Here is a 14,920-nt window from a genome sequence, read left to right on the forward strand (position 1 = left end):
CACACCTGTGGTCACTGCAGCAGCAGGTGAATCCACTTTGTCCAAAAGGGATCTATTCCATTCAATTGCAAATGATCTAGATAAGACAGAGAACTGCAGCACGGGGACATAGCCGAGTTGGTCAGGTTGAGTGGTGATGAGTTTGCTATTTGGATGAATAAAGAAAGTCAAAAGTGTGAAAGATAAAAAACAAAAGGAGGAAGTGTGAAAAGTGAATGGGCCAAATTGAGGTGCATATGAAGACGTATGCTTTCTTCCAATTCATTAAATCGGGCTAATATGAATCAGGTGAATTGAGTTCTGCTTTTGGAAACTGGGTTAAGAAGGGGTGCACCGTTCCTGGAGGTACTGCAATACCAGGTCAATGCGTGGAGTGGACAGAGCAAGCTCTTTTTCCATCTCCCTGTTCTAAAAATCCATTTAATATATGGTCCCCAGATAGGGGACGTATCAGATATTAAACTGATAAGAACAGATACTACACTTGATCTTAGCCAAAAGGCCGAGAAGCGATAACCAGAATTGGTTTGGGCCTCGAGTGGCACCCTGGCCTATGCCGGACACATCTTAGGGAGAGAGAGCGAGAGGGAGACAAACCCACGCCTACACAAGACATTTTGTCACCCAAGCCAACCCTTGAAAAGGCTGCTTTGCAGAGCCAAAACAAGAAGAATGGTGCGTTTTGCAGCCGCCGCCCACTGCAATGAATCTGAATAACTCCTCCTTTAGGGCGCAAGCAACTCCCCTCCCCCTTGCAGTCTTTCCAATTCACGATACAAAAAGACGGACAGGACAGGTTGCCTGACTTTCCGTCACTGCCACCCTTTGCCATCCTTACCCGTAGAAAGCCCTTTCATCATCCCCAAACCCTAATCTTTTCCCTTTCCTTCCCAGCCCCCAAACCCTGCCCTCTGTACCTTTCTCACCACCCGCTTCCCTTCTCCTGTCATCCCCCTACCACCCGGGAAAAAAAGAGATTGCCCCCTCCTTCCACTAGCCCACCCTCCCACCCAAAGAACAACTTCTTCTGCGCAGCTTGTTTTCTAGGCAGCAGCGCTATTGTGATGTCATCGGGGGGCATTGTGACAAGCCGCCAGTGTTCCGTCTCTTCATGTTGTGCACAGTTCAAACGGAAAATACATCAACAGGCAGACTACAGAAAAGCTTACTATCAAAGGTTAGAGGGGGGCTTTCTCAGAGGGCTTTTTACAGTTTTTCTATTCCCAATTAGCCGTTTAAGTGTACTTATTGAAAGTAGTAATTCTTTCATAGGCCGCCCTTTCTTAGTATTTGACGTTCCTTATATTGCGGTATGAGGCTTCGCAGTAGGTTGCAAACATTCATCACCCATGACTGTCCCCAATTGAGCTCAGAAGCTCAATGTCTATCATGACCTCTCTTTTAGAATGTCCAAGAGCAAGCAAACTATTCCTCCAGGAGAGGGCGCCAACAGACTACTAAAGAGATCATCATTACTCAAAGAAAACCCCAAAAACCAATGCATGATAGGAATAAACAGGTAACTTTCTTTGGAGTGGAAGCGGAGAGATCGCACCAGATGCCAATTCTAGATGTTATCACACCTGTGGTCACTGCAGCAGCAGGTGAATCCACTTTGTCCAAAAGGGATCTATTCCATTCAATTGCAAATGATCTAGATAAGACAGAGAACTGCAGCACGGGGACATAGCCGAGTTGGTCAGGTTGAGTGGTGATGAGTTTGCTATTTGGATGAATAAAGAAAGTCAAAAGTGTGAAAGATAAAAAACAAAAGGAGGAAGTGTGAAAAGTGAATGGGCCAAATTGAGGTGCATATGAAGACGTATGCTTTCTTCCAATTCATTAAATCGGGCTAATATGAATCAGGTGAATTGAGTTCTGCTTTTGGAAACTGGGTTAAGAAGGGGTGCACCGTTCCTGGAGGTACTGCAATACCAGGTCAATGCGTGGAGTGGACAGAGCAAGCTCTTTTTCCATCTCCCTGTTCTAAAAATCCATTTAATATATGGTCCCCAGATAGGGGACGTATCAGATATTAAACTGATAAGAACAGATACTACACTTGATCTTAGCCAAAAGGCCGAGAAGCGATAACCAGAATTGGTTTGGGCCTCGAGTGGCACCCTGGCCTATGCCGGACACATCTTAGGGAGAGAGAGCGAGAGGGAGACAAACCCACGCCTACACAAGACATTTTGTCACCCAAGCCAACCCTTGAAAAGGCTGCTTTGCAGAGCCAAAACAAGAAGAATGGTGCGTTTTGCAGCCGCCGCCCACTGCAATGAATCTGAATAACTCCTCCTTTAGGGCGCAAGCAACTCCCCTCCCCCTTGCAGTCTTTCCAATTCACGATACAAAAAGACGGACAGGACAGGTTGCCTGACTTTCCGTCACTGCCACCCTTTGCCATCCTTACCCGTAGAAAGCCCTTTCATCATCCCCAAACCCTAATCTTTTCCCTTTCCTTCCCAGCCCCCAAACCCTGCCCTCTGTACCTTTCTCACCACCCGCTTCCCTTCTCCTGTCATCCCCCTACCACCCGGGAAAAAAAGAGATTGCCCCCTCCTTCCACTAGCCCACCCTCCCACCCAAAGAACAACTTCTTCTGCGCAGCTTGTTTTCTAGGCAGCAGCGCTATTGTGATGTCATCGGGGGGCATTGTGACAAGCCGCCAGTGTTCCGTCTCTTCATGTTGTGCACAGTTCAAACGGAAAATACATCAACAGGCAGACTACAGAAAAGCTTACTATCAAAGGTTAGAGGGGGGCTTTCTCAGAGGGCTTTTTACAGTTTTTCTATTCCCAATTAGCCGTTTAAGTGTACTTATTGAAAGTAGTAATTCTTTCATAGGCCGCCCTTTCTTAGTATTTGACGTTCCTTATATTGCGGTATGAGGCTTCGCAGTAGGTTGCAAACATTCATCACCCATGACTGTCCCCAATTGAGCTCAGAAGCTCAATGTCTATCATGACCTCTCTTTTAGAATGTCCAAGAGCAAGCAAACTATTCCTCCAGGAGAGGGCGCCAACAGACTACTAAAGAGATCATCATTACTCAAAGAAAACCCCAAAAACCAATGCATGATAGGAATAAACAGGTAACTTTCTTTGGAGTGGAAGCGGAGAGATCGCACCAGATGCCAATTCTAGATGTTATCACACCTGTGGTCACTGCAGCAGCAGGTGAATCCACTTTGTCCAAAAGGGATCTATTCCATTCAATTGCAAATGATCTAGATAAGACAGAGAACTGCAGCACGGGGACATAGCCGAGTTGGTCAGGTTGAGTGGTGATGAGTTTGCTATTTGGATGAATAAAGAAAGTCAAAAGTGTGAAAGATAAAAAACAAAAGGAGGAAGTGTGAAAAGTGAATGGGCCAAATTGAGGTGCATATGAAGACGTATGCTTTCTTCCAATTCATTAAATCGGGCTAATATGAATCAGGTGAATTGAGTTCTGCTTTTGGAAACTGGGTTAAGAAGGGGTGCACCGTTCCTGGAGGTACTGCAATACCAGGTCAATGCGTGGAGTGGACAGAGCAAGCTCTTTTTCCATCTCCCTGTTCTAAAAATCCATTTAATATATGGTCCCCAGATAGGGGACGTATCAGATATTAAACTGATAAGAACAGATACTACACTTGATCTTAGCCAAAAGGCCGAGAAGCGATAACCAGAATTGGTTTGGGCCTCGAGTGGCACCCTGGCCTATGCCGGACACATCTTAGGGAGAGAGAGCGAGAGGGAGACAAACCCACGCCTACACAAGACATTTTGTCACCCAAGCCAACCCTTGAAAAGGCTGCTTTGCAGAGCCAAAACAAGAAGAATGGTGCGTTTTGCAGCCGCCGCCCACTGCAATGAATCTGAATAACTCCTCCTTTAGGGCGCAAGCAACTCCCCTCCCCCTTGCAGTCTTTCCAATTCACGATACAAAAAGACGGACAGGACAGGTTGCCTGACTTTCCGTCACTGCCACCCTTTGCCATCCTTACCCGTAGAAAGCCCTTTCATCATCCCCAAACCCTAATCTTTTCCCTTTCCTTCCCAGCCCCCAAACCCTGCCCTCTGTACCTTTCTCACCACCCGCTTCCCTTCTCCTGTCATCCCCCTACCACCCGGGAAAAAAAGAGATTGCCCCCTCCTTCCACTAGCCCACCCTCCCACCCAAAGAACAACTTCTTCTGCGCAGCTTGTTTTCTAGGCAGCAGCGCTATTGTGATGTCATCGGGGGGCATTGTGACAAGCCGCCAGTGTTCCGTCTCTTCATGTTGTGCACAGTTCAAACGGAAAATACATCAACAGGCAGACTACAGAAAAGCTTACTATCAAAGGTTAGAGGGGGGCTTTCTCAGAGGGCTTTTTACAGTTTTTCTATTCCCAATTAGCCGTTTAAGTGTACTTATTGAAAGTAGTAATTCTTTCATAGGCCGCCCTTTCTTAGTATTTGACGTTCCTTATATTGCGGTATGAGGCTTCGCAGTAGGTTGCAAACATTCATCACCCATGACTGTCCCCAATTGAGCTCAGAAGCTCAATGTCTATCATGACCTCTCTTTTAGAATGTCCAAGAGCAAGCAAACTATTCCTCCAGGAGAGGGCGCCAACAGACTACTAAAGAGATCATCATTACTCAAAGAAAACCCCAAAAACCAATGCATGATAGGAATAAACAGGTAACTTTCTTTGGAGTGGAAGCGGAGAGATCGCACCAGATGCCAATTCTAGATGTTATCACACCTGTGGTCACTGCAGCAGCAGGTGAATCCACTTTGTCCAAAAGGGATCTATTCCATTCAATTGCAAATGATCTAGATAAGACAGAGAACTGCAGCACGGGGACATAGCCGAGTTGGTCAGGTTGAGTGGTGATGAGTTTGCTATTTGGATGAATAAAGAAAGTCAAAAGTGTGAAAGATAAAAAACAAAAGGAGGAAGTGTGAAAAGTGAATGGGCCAAATTGAGGTGCATATGAAGACGTATGCTTTCTTCCAATTCATTAAATCGGGCTAATATGAATCAGGTGAATTGAGTTCTGCTTTTGGAAACTGGGTTAAGAAGGGGTGCACCGTTCCTGGAGGTACTGCAATACCAGGTCAATGCGTGGAGTGGACAGAGCAAGCTCTTTTTCCATCTCCCTGTTCTAAAAATCCATTTAATATATGGTCCCCAGATAGGGGACGTATCAGATATTAAACTGATAAGAACAGATACTACACTTGATCTTAGCCAAAAGGCCGAGAAGCGATAACCAGAATTGGTTTGGGCCTCGAGTGGCACCCTGGCCTATGCCGGACACATCTTAGGGAGAGAGAGCGAGAGGGAGACAAACCCACGCCTACACAAGACATTTTGTCACCCAAGCCAACCCTTGAAAAGGCTGCTTTGCAGAGCCAAAACAAGAAGAATGGTGCGTTTTGCAGCCGCCGCCCACTGCAATGAATCTGAATAACTCCTCCTTTAGGGCGCAAGCAACTCCCCTCCCCCTTGCAGTCTTTCCAATTCACGATACAAAAAGACGGACAGGACAGGTTGCCTGACTTTCCGTCACTGCCACCCTTTGCCATCCTTACCCGTAGAAAGCCCTTTCATCATCCCCAAACCCTAATCTTTTCCCTTTCCTTCCCAGCCCCCAAACCCTGCCCTCTGTACCTTTCTCACCACCCGCTTCCCTTCTCCTGTCATCCCCCTACCACCCGGGAAAAAAAGAGATTGCCCCCTCCTTCCACTAGCCCACCCTCCCACCCAAAGAACAACTTCTTCTGCGCAGCTTGTTTTCTAGGCAGCAGCGCTATTGTGATGTCATCGGGGGGCATTGTGACAAGCCGCCAGTGTTCCGTCTCTTCATGTTGTGCACAGTTCAAACGGAAAATACATCAACAGGCAGACTACAGAAAAGCTTACTATCAAAGGTTAGAGGGGGGCTTTCTCAGAGGGCTTTTTACAGTTTTTCTATTCCCAATTAGCCGTTTAAGTGTACTTATTGAAAGTAGTAATTCTTTCATAGGCCGCCCTTTCTTAGTATTTGACGTTCCTTATATTGCGGTATGAGGCTTCGCAGTAGGTTGCAAACATTCATCACCCATGACTGTCCCCAATTGAGCTCAGAAGCTCAATGTCTATCATGACCTCTCTTTTAGAATGTCCAAGAGCAAGCAAACTATTCCTCCAGGAGAGGGCGCCAACAGACTACTAAAGAGATCATCATTACTCAAAGAAAACCCCAAAAACCAATGCATGATAGGAATAAACAGGTAACTTTCTTTGGAGTGGAAGCGGAGAGATCGCACCAGATGCCAATTCTAGATGTTATCACACCTGTGGTCACTGCAGCAGCAGGTGAATCCACTTTGTCCAAAAGGGATCTATTCCATTCAATTGCAAATGATCTAGATAAGACAGAGAACTGCAGCACGGGGACATAGCCGAGTTGGTCAGGTTGAGTGGTGATGAGTTTGCTATTTGGATGAATAAAGAAAGTCAAAAGTGTGAAAGATAAAAAACAAAAGGAGGAAGTGTGAAAAGTGAATGGGCCAAATTGAGGTGCATATGAAGACGTATGCTTTCTTCCAATTCATTAAATCGGGCTAATATGAATCAGGTGAATTGAGTTCTGCTTTTGGAAACTGGGTTAAGAAGGGGTGCACCGTTCCTGGAGGTACTGCAATACCAGGTCAATGCGTGGAGTGGACAGAGCAAGCTCTTTTTCCATCTCCCTGTTCTAAAAATCCATTTAATATATGGTCCCCAGATAGGGGACGTATCAGATATTAAACTGATAAGAACAGATACTACACTTGATCTTAGCCAAAAGGCCGAGAAGCGATAACCAGAATTGGTTTGGGCCTCGAGTGGCACCCTGGCCTATGCCGGACACATCTTAGGGAGAGAGAGCGAGAGGGAGACAAACCCACGCCTACACAAGACATTTTGTCACCCAAGCCAACCCTTGAAAAGGCTGCTTTGCAGAGCCAAAACAAGAAGAATGGTGCGTTTTGCAGCCGCCGCCCACTGCAATGAATCTGAATAACTCCTCCTTTAGGGCGCAAGCAACTCCCCTCCCCCTTGCAGTCTTTCCAATTCACGATACAAAAAGACGGACAGGACAGGTTGCCTGACTTTCCGTCACTGCCACCCTTTGCCATCCTTACCCGTAGAAAGCCCTTTCATCATCCCCAAACCCTAATCTTTTCCCTTTCCTTCCCAGCCCCCAAACCCTGCCCTCTGTACCTTTCTCACCACCCGCTTCCCTTCTCCTGTCATCCCCCTACCACCCGGGAAAAAAAGAGATTGCCCCCTCCTTCCACTAGCCCACCCTCCCACCCAAAGAACAACTTCTTCTGCGCAGCTTGTTTTCTAGGCAGCAGCGCTATTGTGATGTCATCGGGGGGCATTGTGACAAGCCGCCAGTGTTCCGTCTCTTCATGTTGTGCACAGTTCAAACGGAAAATACATCAACAGGCAGACTACAGAAAAGCTTACTATCAAAGGTTAGAGGGGGGCTTTCTCAGAGGGCTTTTTACAGTTTTTCTATTCCCAATTAGCCGTTTAAGTGTACTTATTGAAAGTAGTAATTCTTTCATAGGCCGCCCTTTCTTAGTATTTGACGTTCCTTATATTGCGGTATGAGGCTTCGCAGTAGGTTGCAAACATTCATCACCCATGACTGTCCCCAATTGAGCTCAGAAGCTCAATGTCTATCATGACCTCTCTTTTAGAATGTCCAAGAGCAAGCAAACTATTCCTCCAGGAGAGGGCGCCAACAGACTACTAAAGAGATCATCATTACTCAAAGAAAACCCCAAAAACCAATGCATGATAGGAATAAACAGGTAACTTTCTTTGGAGTGGAAGCGGAGAGATCGCACCAGATGCCAATTCTAGATGTTATCACACCTGTGGTCACTGCAGCAGCAGGTGAATCCACTTTGTCCAAAAGGGATCTATTCCATTCAATTGCAAATGATCTAGATAAGACAGAGAACTGCAGCACGGGGACATAGCCGAGTTGGTCAGGTTGAGTGGTGATGAGTTTGCTATTTGGATGAATAAAGAAAGTCAAAAGTGTGAAAGATAAAAAACAAAAGGAGGAAGTGTGAAAAGTGAATGGGCCAAATTGAGGTGCATATGAAGACGTATGCTTTCTTCCAATTCATTAAATCGGGCTAATATGAATCAGGTGAATTGAGTTCTGCTTTTGGAAACTGGGTTAAGAAGGGGTGCACCGTTCCTGGAGGTACTGCAATACCAGGTCAATGCGTGGAGTGGACAGAGCAAGCTCTTTTTCCATCTCCCTGTTCTAAAAATCCATTTAATATATGGTCCCCAGATAGGGGACGTATCAGATATTAAACTGATAAGAACAGATACTACACTTGATCTTAGCCAAAAGGCCGAGAAGCGATAACCAGAATTGGTTTGGGCCTCGAGTGGCACCCTGGCCTATGCCGGACACATCTTAGGGAGAGAGAGCGAGAGGGAGACAAACCCACGCCTACACAAGACATTTTGTCACCCAAGCCAACCCTTGAAAAGGCTGCTTTGCAGAGCCAAAACAAGAAGAATGGTGCGTTTTGCAGCCGCCGCCCACTGCAATGAATCTGAATAACTCCTCCTTTAGGGCGCAAGCAACTCCCCTCCCCCTTGCAGTCTTTCCAATTCACGATACAAAAAGACGGACAGGACAGGTTGCCTGACTTTCCGTCACTGCCACCCTTTGCCATCCTTACCCGTAGAAAGCCCTTTCATCATCCCCAAACCCTAATCTTTTCCCTTTCCTTCCCAGCCCCCAAACCCTGCCCTCTGTACCTTTCTCACCACCCGCTTCCCTTCTCCTGTCATCCCCCTACCACCCGGGAAAAAAAGAGATTGCCCCCTCCTTCCACTAGCCCACCCTCCCACCCAAAGAACAACTTCTTCTGCGCAGCTTGTTTTCTAGGCAGCAGCGCTATTGTGATGTCATCGGGGGGCATTGTGACAAGCCGCCAGTGTTCCGTCTCTTCATGTTGTGCACAGTTCAAACGGAAAATACATCAACAGGCAGACTACAGAAAAGCTTACTATCAAAGGTTAGAGGGGGGCTTTCTCAGAGGGCTTTTTACAGTTTTTCTATTCCCAATTAGCCGTTTAAGTGTACTTATTGAAAGTAGTAATTCTTTCATAGGCCGCCCTTTCTTAGTATTTGACGTTCCTTATATTGCGGTATGAGGCTTCGCAGTAGGTTGCAAACATTCATCACCCATGACTGTCCCCAATTGAGCTCAGAAGCTCAATGTCTATCATGACCTCTCTTTTAGAATGTCCAAGAGCAAGCAAACTATTCCTCCAGGAGAGGGCGCCAACAGACTACTAAAGAGATCATCATTACTCAAAGAAAACCCCAAAAACCAATGCATGATAGGAATAAACAGGTAACTTTCTTTGGAGTGGAAGCGGAGAGATCGCACCAGATGCCAATTCTAGATGTTATCACACCTGTGGTCACTGCAGCAGCAGGTGAATCCACTTTGTCCAAAAGGGATCTATTCCATTCAATTGCAAATGATCTAGATAAGACAGACAACTGCAGCACGGGGACATAGCCGAGTTGGTCAGGTTGAGTGGTGATGAGTTTGCTATTTGGATGAATAAAGAAAGTCAAAAGTGTGAAAGATAAAAAACAAAAGGAGGAAGTGTGAAAAGTGAATGGGCCAAATTGAGGTGCATATGAAGACGTATGCTTTCTTCCAATTCATTAAATCGGGCTAATATGAATCAGGTGAATTGAGTTCTGCTTTTGGAAACTGGGTTAAGAAGGGGTGCACCGTTCCTGGAGGTACTGCAATACCAGGTCAATGCGTGGAGTGGACAGAGCAAGCTCTTTTTCCATCTCCCTGTTCTAAAAATCCATTTAATATATGGTCCCCAGATAGGGGACGTATCAGATATTAAACTGATAAGAACAGATACTACACTTGATCTTAGCCAAAAGGCCGAGAAGCGATAACCAGAATTGGTTTGGGCCTCGAGTGGCACCCTGGCCTATGCCGGACACATCTTAGGGAGAGAGAGCGAGAGGGAGACAAACCCACGCCTACACAAGACATTTTGTCACCCAAGCCAACCCTTGAAAAGGCTGCTTTGCAGAGCCAAAACAAGAAGAATGGTGCGTTTTGCAGCCGCCGCCCACTGCAATGAATCTGAATAACTCCTCCTTTAGGGCGCAAGCAACTCCCCTCCCCCTTGCAGTCTTTCCAATTCACGATACAAAAAGACGGACAGGACAGGTTGCCTGACTTTCCGTCACTGCCACCCTTTGCCATCCTTACCCGTAGAAAGCCCTTTCATCATCCCCAAACCCTAATCTTTTCCCTTTCCTTCCCAGCCCCCAAACCCTGCCCTCTGTACCTTTCTCACCACCCGCTTCCCTTCTCCTGTCATCCCCCTACCACCCGGGAAAAAAAGAGATTGCCCCCTCCTTCCACTAGCCCACCCTCCCACCCAAAGAACAACTTCTTCTGCGCAGCTTGTTTTCTAGGCAGCAGCGCTATTGTGATGTCATCGGGGGGCATTGTGACAAGCCGCCAGTGTTCCGTCTCTTCATGTTGTGCACAGTTCAAACGGAAAATACATCAACAGGCAGACTACAGAAAAGCTTACTATCAAAGGTTAGAGGGGGGCTTTCTCAGAGGGCTTTTTACAGTTTTTCTATTCCCAATTAGCCGTTTAAGTGTACTTATTGAAAGTAGTAATTCTTTCATAGGCCGCCCTTTCTTAGTATTTGACGTTCCTTATATTGCGGTATGAGGCTTCGCAGTAGGTTGCAAACATTCATCACCCATGACTGTCCCCAATTGAGCTCAGAAGCTCAATGTCTATCATGACCTCTCTTTTAGAATGTCCAAGAGCAAGCAAACTATTCCTCCAGGAGAGGGCGCCAACAGACTACTAAAGAGATCATCATTACTCAAAGAAAACCCCAAAAACCAATGCATGATAGGAATAAACAGGTAACTTTCTTTGGAGTGGAAGCGGAGAGATCGCACCAGATGCCAATTCTAGATGTTATCACACCTGTGGTCACTGCAGCAGCAGGTGAATCCACTTTGTCCAAAAGGGATCTATTCCATTCAATTGCAAATGATCTAGATAAGACAGAGAACTGCAGCACGGGGACATAGCCGAGTTGGTCAGGTTGAGTGGTGATGAGTTTGCTATTTGGATGAATAAAGAAAGTCAAAAGTGTGAAAGATAAAAAACAAAAGGAGGAAGTGTGAAAAGTGAATGGGCCAAATTGAGGTGCATATGAAGACGTATGCTTTCTTCCAATTCATTAAATCGGGCTAATATGAATCAGGTGAATTGAGTTCTGCTTTTGGAAACTGGGTTAAGAAGGGGTGCACCGTTCCTGGAGGTACTGCAATACCAGGTCAATGCGTGGAGTGGACAGAGCAAGCTCTTTTTCCATCTCCCTGTTCTAAAAATCCATTTAATATATGGTCCCCAGATAGGGGACGTATCAGATATTAAACTGATAAGAACAGATACTACACTTGATCTTAGCCAAAAGGCCGAGAAGCGATAACCAGAATTGGTTTGGGCCTCGAGTGGCACCCTGGCCTATGCCGGACACATCTTAGGGAGAGAGAGCGAGAGGGAGACAAACCCACGCCTACACAAGACATTTTGTCACCCAAGCCAACCCTTGAAAAGGCTGCTTTGCAGAGCCAAAACAAGAAGAATGGTGCGTTTTGCAGCCGCCGCCCACTGCAATGAATCTGAATAACTCCTCCTTTAGGGCGCAAGCAACTCCCCTCCCCCTTGCAGTCTTTCCAATTCACGATACAAAAAGACGGACAGGACAGGTTGCCTGACTTTCCGTCACTGCCACCCTTTGCCATCCTTACCCGTAGAAAGCCCTTTCATCATCCCCAAACCCTAATCTTTTCCCTTTCCTTCCCAGCCCCCAAACCCTGCCCTCTGTACCTTTCTCACCACCCGCTTCCCTTCTCCTGTCATCCCCCTACCACCCGGGAAAAAAAGAGATTGCCCCCTCCTTCCACTAGCCCACCCTCCCACCCAAAGAACAACTTCTTCTGCGCAGCTTGTTTTCTAGGCAGCAGCGCTATTGTGATGTCATCGGGGGGCATTGTGACAAGCCGCCAGTGTTCCGTCTCTTCATGTTGTGCACAGTTCAAACGGAAAATACATCAACAGGCAGACTACAGAAAAGCTTACTATCAAAGGTTAGAGGGGGGCTTTCTCAGAGGGCTTTTTACAGTTTTTCTATTCCCAATTAGCCGTTTAAGTGTACTTATTGAAAGTAGTAATTCTTTCATAGGCCGCCCTTTCTTAGTATTTGACGTTCCTTATATTGCGGTATGAGGCTTCGCAGTAGGTTGCAAACATTCATCACCCATGACTGTCCCCAATTGAGCTCAGAAGCTCAATGTCTATCATGACCTCTCTTTTAGAATGTCCAAGAGCAAGCAAACTATTCCTCCAGGAGAGGGCGCCAACAGACTACTAAAGAGATCATCATTACTCAAAGAAAACCCCAAAAACCAATGCATGATAGGAATAAACAGGTAACTTTCTTTGGAGTGGAAGCGGAGAGATCGCACCAGATGCCAATTCTAGATGTTATCACACCTGTGGTCACTGCAGCAGCAGGTGAATCCACTTTGTCCAAAAGGGATCTATTCCATTCAATTGCAAATGATCTAGATAAGACAGAGAACTGCAGCACGGGGACATAGCCGAGTTGGTCAGGTTGAGTGGTGATGAGTTTGCTATTTGGATGAATAAAGAAAGTCAAAAGTGTGAAAGATAAAAAACAAAAGGAGGAAGTGTGAAAAGTGAATGGGCCAAATTGAGGTGCATATGAAGACGTATGCTTTCTTCCAATTCATTAAATCGGGCTAATATGAATCAGGTGAATTGAGTTCTGCTTTTGGAAACTGGGTTAAGAAGGGGTGCACCGTTCCTGGAGGTACTGCAATACCAGGTCAATGCGTGGAGTGGACAGAGCAAGCTCTTTTTCCATCTCCCTGTTCTAAAAATCCATTTAATATATGGTCCCCAGATAGGGGACGTATCAGATATTAAACTGATAAGAACAGATACTACACTTGATCTTAGCCAAAAGGCCGAGAAGCGATAACCAGAATTGGTTTGGGCCTCGAGTGGCACCCTGGCCTATGCCGGACACATCTTAGGGAGAGAGAGCGAGAGGGAGACAAACCCACGCCTACACAAGACATTTTGTCACCCAAGCCAACCCTTGAAAAGGCTGCTTTGCAGAGCCAAAACAAGAAGAATGGTGCGTTTTGCAGCCGCCGCCCACTGCAATGAATCTGAATAACTCCTCCTTTAGGGCGCAAGCAACTCCCCTCCCCCTTGCAGTCTTTCCAATTCACGATACAAAAAGACGGACAGGACAGGTTGCCTGACTTTCCGTCACTGCCACCCTTTGCCATCCTTACCCGTAGAAAGCCCTTTCATCATCCCCAAACCCTAATCTTTTCCCTTTCCTTCCCAGCCCCCAAACCCTGCCCTCTGTACCTTTCTCACCACCCGCTTCCCTTCTCCTGTCATCCCCCTACCACCCGGGAAAAAAAGAGATTGCCCCCTCCTTCCACTAGCCCACCCTCCCACCCAAAGAACAACTTCTTCTGCGCAGCTTGTTTTCTAGGCAGCAGCGCTATTGTGATGTCATCGGGGGGCATTGTGACAAGCCGCCAGTGTTCCGTCTCTTCATGTTGTGCACAGTTCAAACGGAAAATACATCAACAGGCAGACTACAGAAAAGCTTACTATCAAAGGTTAGAGGGGGGCTTTCTCAGAGGGCTTTTTACAGTTTTTCTATTCCCAATTAGCCGTTTAAGTGTACTTATTGAAAGTAGTAATTCTTTCATAGGCCGCCCTTTCTTAGTATTTGACGTTCCTTATATTGCGGTATGAGGCTTCGCAGTAGGTTGCAAACATTCATCACCCATGACTGTCCCCAATTGAGCTCAGAAGCTCAATGTCTATCATGACCTCTCTTTTAGAATGTCCAAGAGCAAGCAAACTATTCCTCCAGGAGAGGGCGCCAACAGACTACTAAAGAGATCATCATTACTCAAAGAAAACCCCAAAAACCAATGCATGATAGGAATAAACAGGTAACTTTCTTTGGAGTGGAAGCGGAGAGATCGCACCAGATGCCAATTCTAGATGTTATCACACCTGTGGTCACTGCAGCAGCAGGTGAATCCACTTTGTCCAAAAGGGATCTATTCCATTCAATTGCAAATGATCTAGATAAGACAGAGAACTGCAGCACGGGGACATAGCCGAGTTGGTCAGGTTGAGTGGTGATGAGTTTGCTATTTGGATGAATAAAGAAAGTCAAAAGTGTGAAAGATAAAAAACAAAAGGAGGAAGTGTGAAAAGTGAATGGGCCAAATTGAGGTGCATATGAAGACGTATGCTTTCTTCCAATTCATTAAATCGGGCTAATATGAATCAGGTGAATTGAGTTCTGCTTTTGGAAACTGGGTTAAGAAGGGGTGCACCGTTCCTGGAGGTACTGCAATACCAGGTCAATGCGTGGAGTGGACAGAGCAAGCTCTTTTTCCATCTCCCTGTTCTAAAAATCCATTTAATATATGGTCCCCAGATAGGGGACGTATCAGATATTAAACTGATAAGAACAGATACTACACTTGATCTTAGCCAAAAGGCCGAGAAGCGATAACCAGAATTGGTTTGGGCCTCGAGTGGCACCCTGGCCTATGCCGGACACATCTTAGGGAGAGAGAGCGAGAGGGAGACAAACCCACGCCTACACAAGACATTTTGTCACCCAAGCCAACCCTTGAAAAGGCTGCTTTGCAGAGCCAAAACAAGAAGAATGGTGCGTTTTGCAGCCGCCGCCCACTGCAATGAATCTGAATAAC

General features: G+C 46.3%; 10 non-coding genes across 10 annotated transcripts; all 10 read right to left on the reverse strand.

Annotated features, from left to right (window-relative positions):
* Window positions 1–323: 323 nt before the first annotated feature.
* On the reverse strand, window positions 324–514 carry LOC142281335 (U2 spliceosomal RNA). The gene has a single exon (XR_012743446.1). It is a non-coding gene; the product is annotated as a U2 spliceosomal RNA (small nuclear RNA).
* A 1,387-nt stretch (window positions 515–1,901) lies between these two features.
* On the reverse strand, window positions 1,902–2,092 carry LOC142281336 (U2 spliceosomal RNA). The gene has a single exon (XR_012743447.1). It is a non-coding gene; the product is annotated as a U2 spliceosomal RNA (small nuclear RNA).
* Window positions 2,093–3,479: 1,387 nt separating this feature from the next.
* Window positions 3,480–3,670, reverse strand: LOC142281337 (U2 spliceosomal RNA). The gene has a single exon (XR_012743448.1). It is a non-coding gene; the product is annotated as a U2 spliceosomal RNA (small nuclear RNA).
* A 1,387-nt stretch (window positions 3,671–5,057) lies between these two features.
* On the reverse strand, window positions 5,058–5,248 carry LOC142281338 (U2 spliceosomal RNA). The gene has a single exon (XR_012743449.1). It is a non-coding gene; the product is annotated as a U2 spliceosomal RNA (small nuclear RNA).
* Window positions 5,249–6,635: 1,387 nt separating this feature from the next.
* LOC142281339 (U2 spliceosomal RNA) lies at window positions 6,636–6,826 on the reverse strand. Its single transcript, XR_012743450.1, has one exon. It is a non-coding gene; the product is annotated as a U2 spliceosomal RNA (small nuclear RNA).
* Window positions 6,827–8,213: 1,387 nt separating this feature from the next.
* LOC142281340 (U2 spliceosomal RNA) lies at window positions 8,214–8,404 on the reverse strand. The gene has a single exon (XR_012743451.1). It is a non-coding gene; the product is annotated as a U2 spliceosomal RNA (small nuclear RNA).
* A 1,387-nt stretch (window positions 8,405–9,791) lies between these two features.
* Window positions 9,792–9,982, reverse strand: LOC142281341 (U2 spliceosomal RNA). The gene has a single exon (XR_012743452.1). It is a non-coding gene; the product is annotated as a U2 spliceosomal RNA (small nuclear RNA).
* A 1,387-nt stretch (window positions 9,983–11,369) lies between these two features.
* On the reverse strand, window positions 11,370–11,560 carry LOC142281342 (U2 spliceosomal RNA). The gene has a single exon (XR_012743453.1). It is a non-coding gene; the product is annotated as a U2 spliceosomal RNA (small nuclear RNA).
* Window positions 11,561–12,947: 1,387 nt separating this feature from the next.
* Window positions 12,948–13,138, reverse strand: LOC142281344 (U2 spliceosomal RNA). Its single transcript, XR_012743455.1, has one exon. It is a non-coding gene; the product is annotated as a U2 spliceosomal RNA (small nuclear RNA).
* Window positions 13,139–14,525: 1,387 nt separating this feature from the next.
* LOC142281345 (U2 spliceosomal RNA) lies at window positions 14,526–14,716 on the reverse strand. The gene has a single exon (XR_012743456.1). It is a non-coding gene; the product is annotated as a U2 spliceosomal RNA (small nuclear RNA).
* Window positions 14,717–14,920: the final 204 nt, after the last annotated feature.

The sequence above is a fragment of the Anomaloglossus baeobatrachus genome, unplaced genomic scaffold (genome assembly GCF_048569485.1).
Source record: "Anomaloglossus baeobatrachus isolate aAnoBae1 unplaced genomic scaffold, aAnoBae1.hap1 Scaffold_4708, whole genome shotgun sequence".
Taxonomy (NCBI): Eukaryota; Metazoa; Chordata; class Amphibia; order Anura; family Aromobatidae; genus Anomaloglossus; species Anomaloglossus baeobatrachus.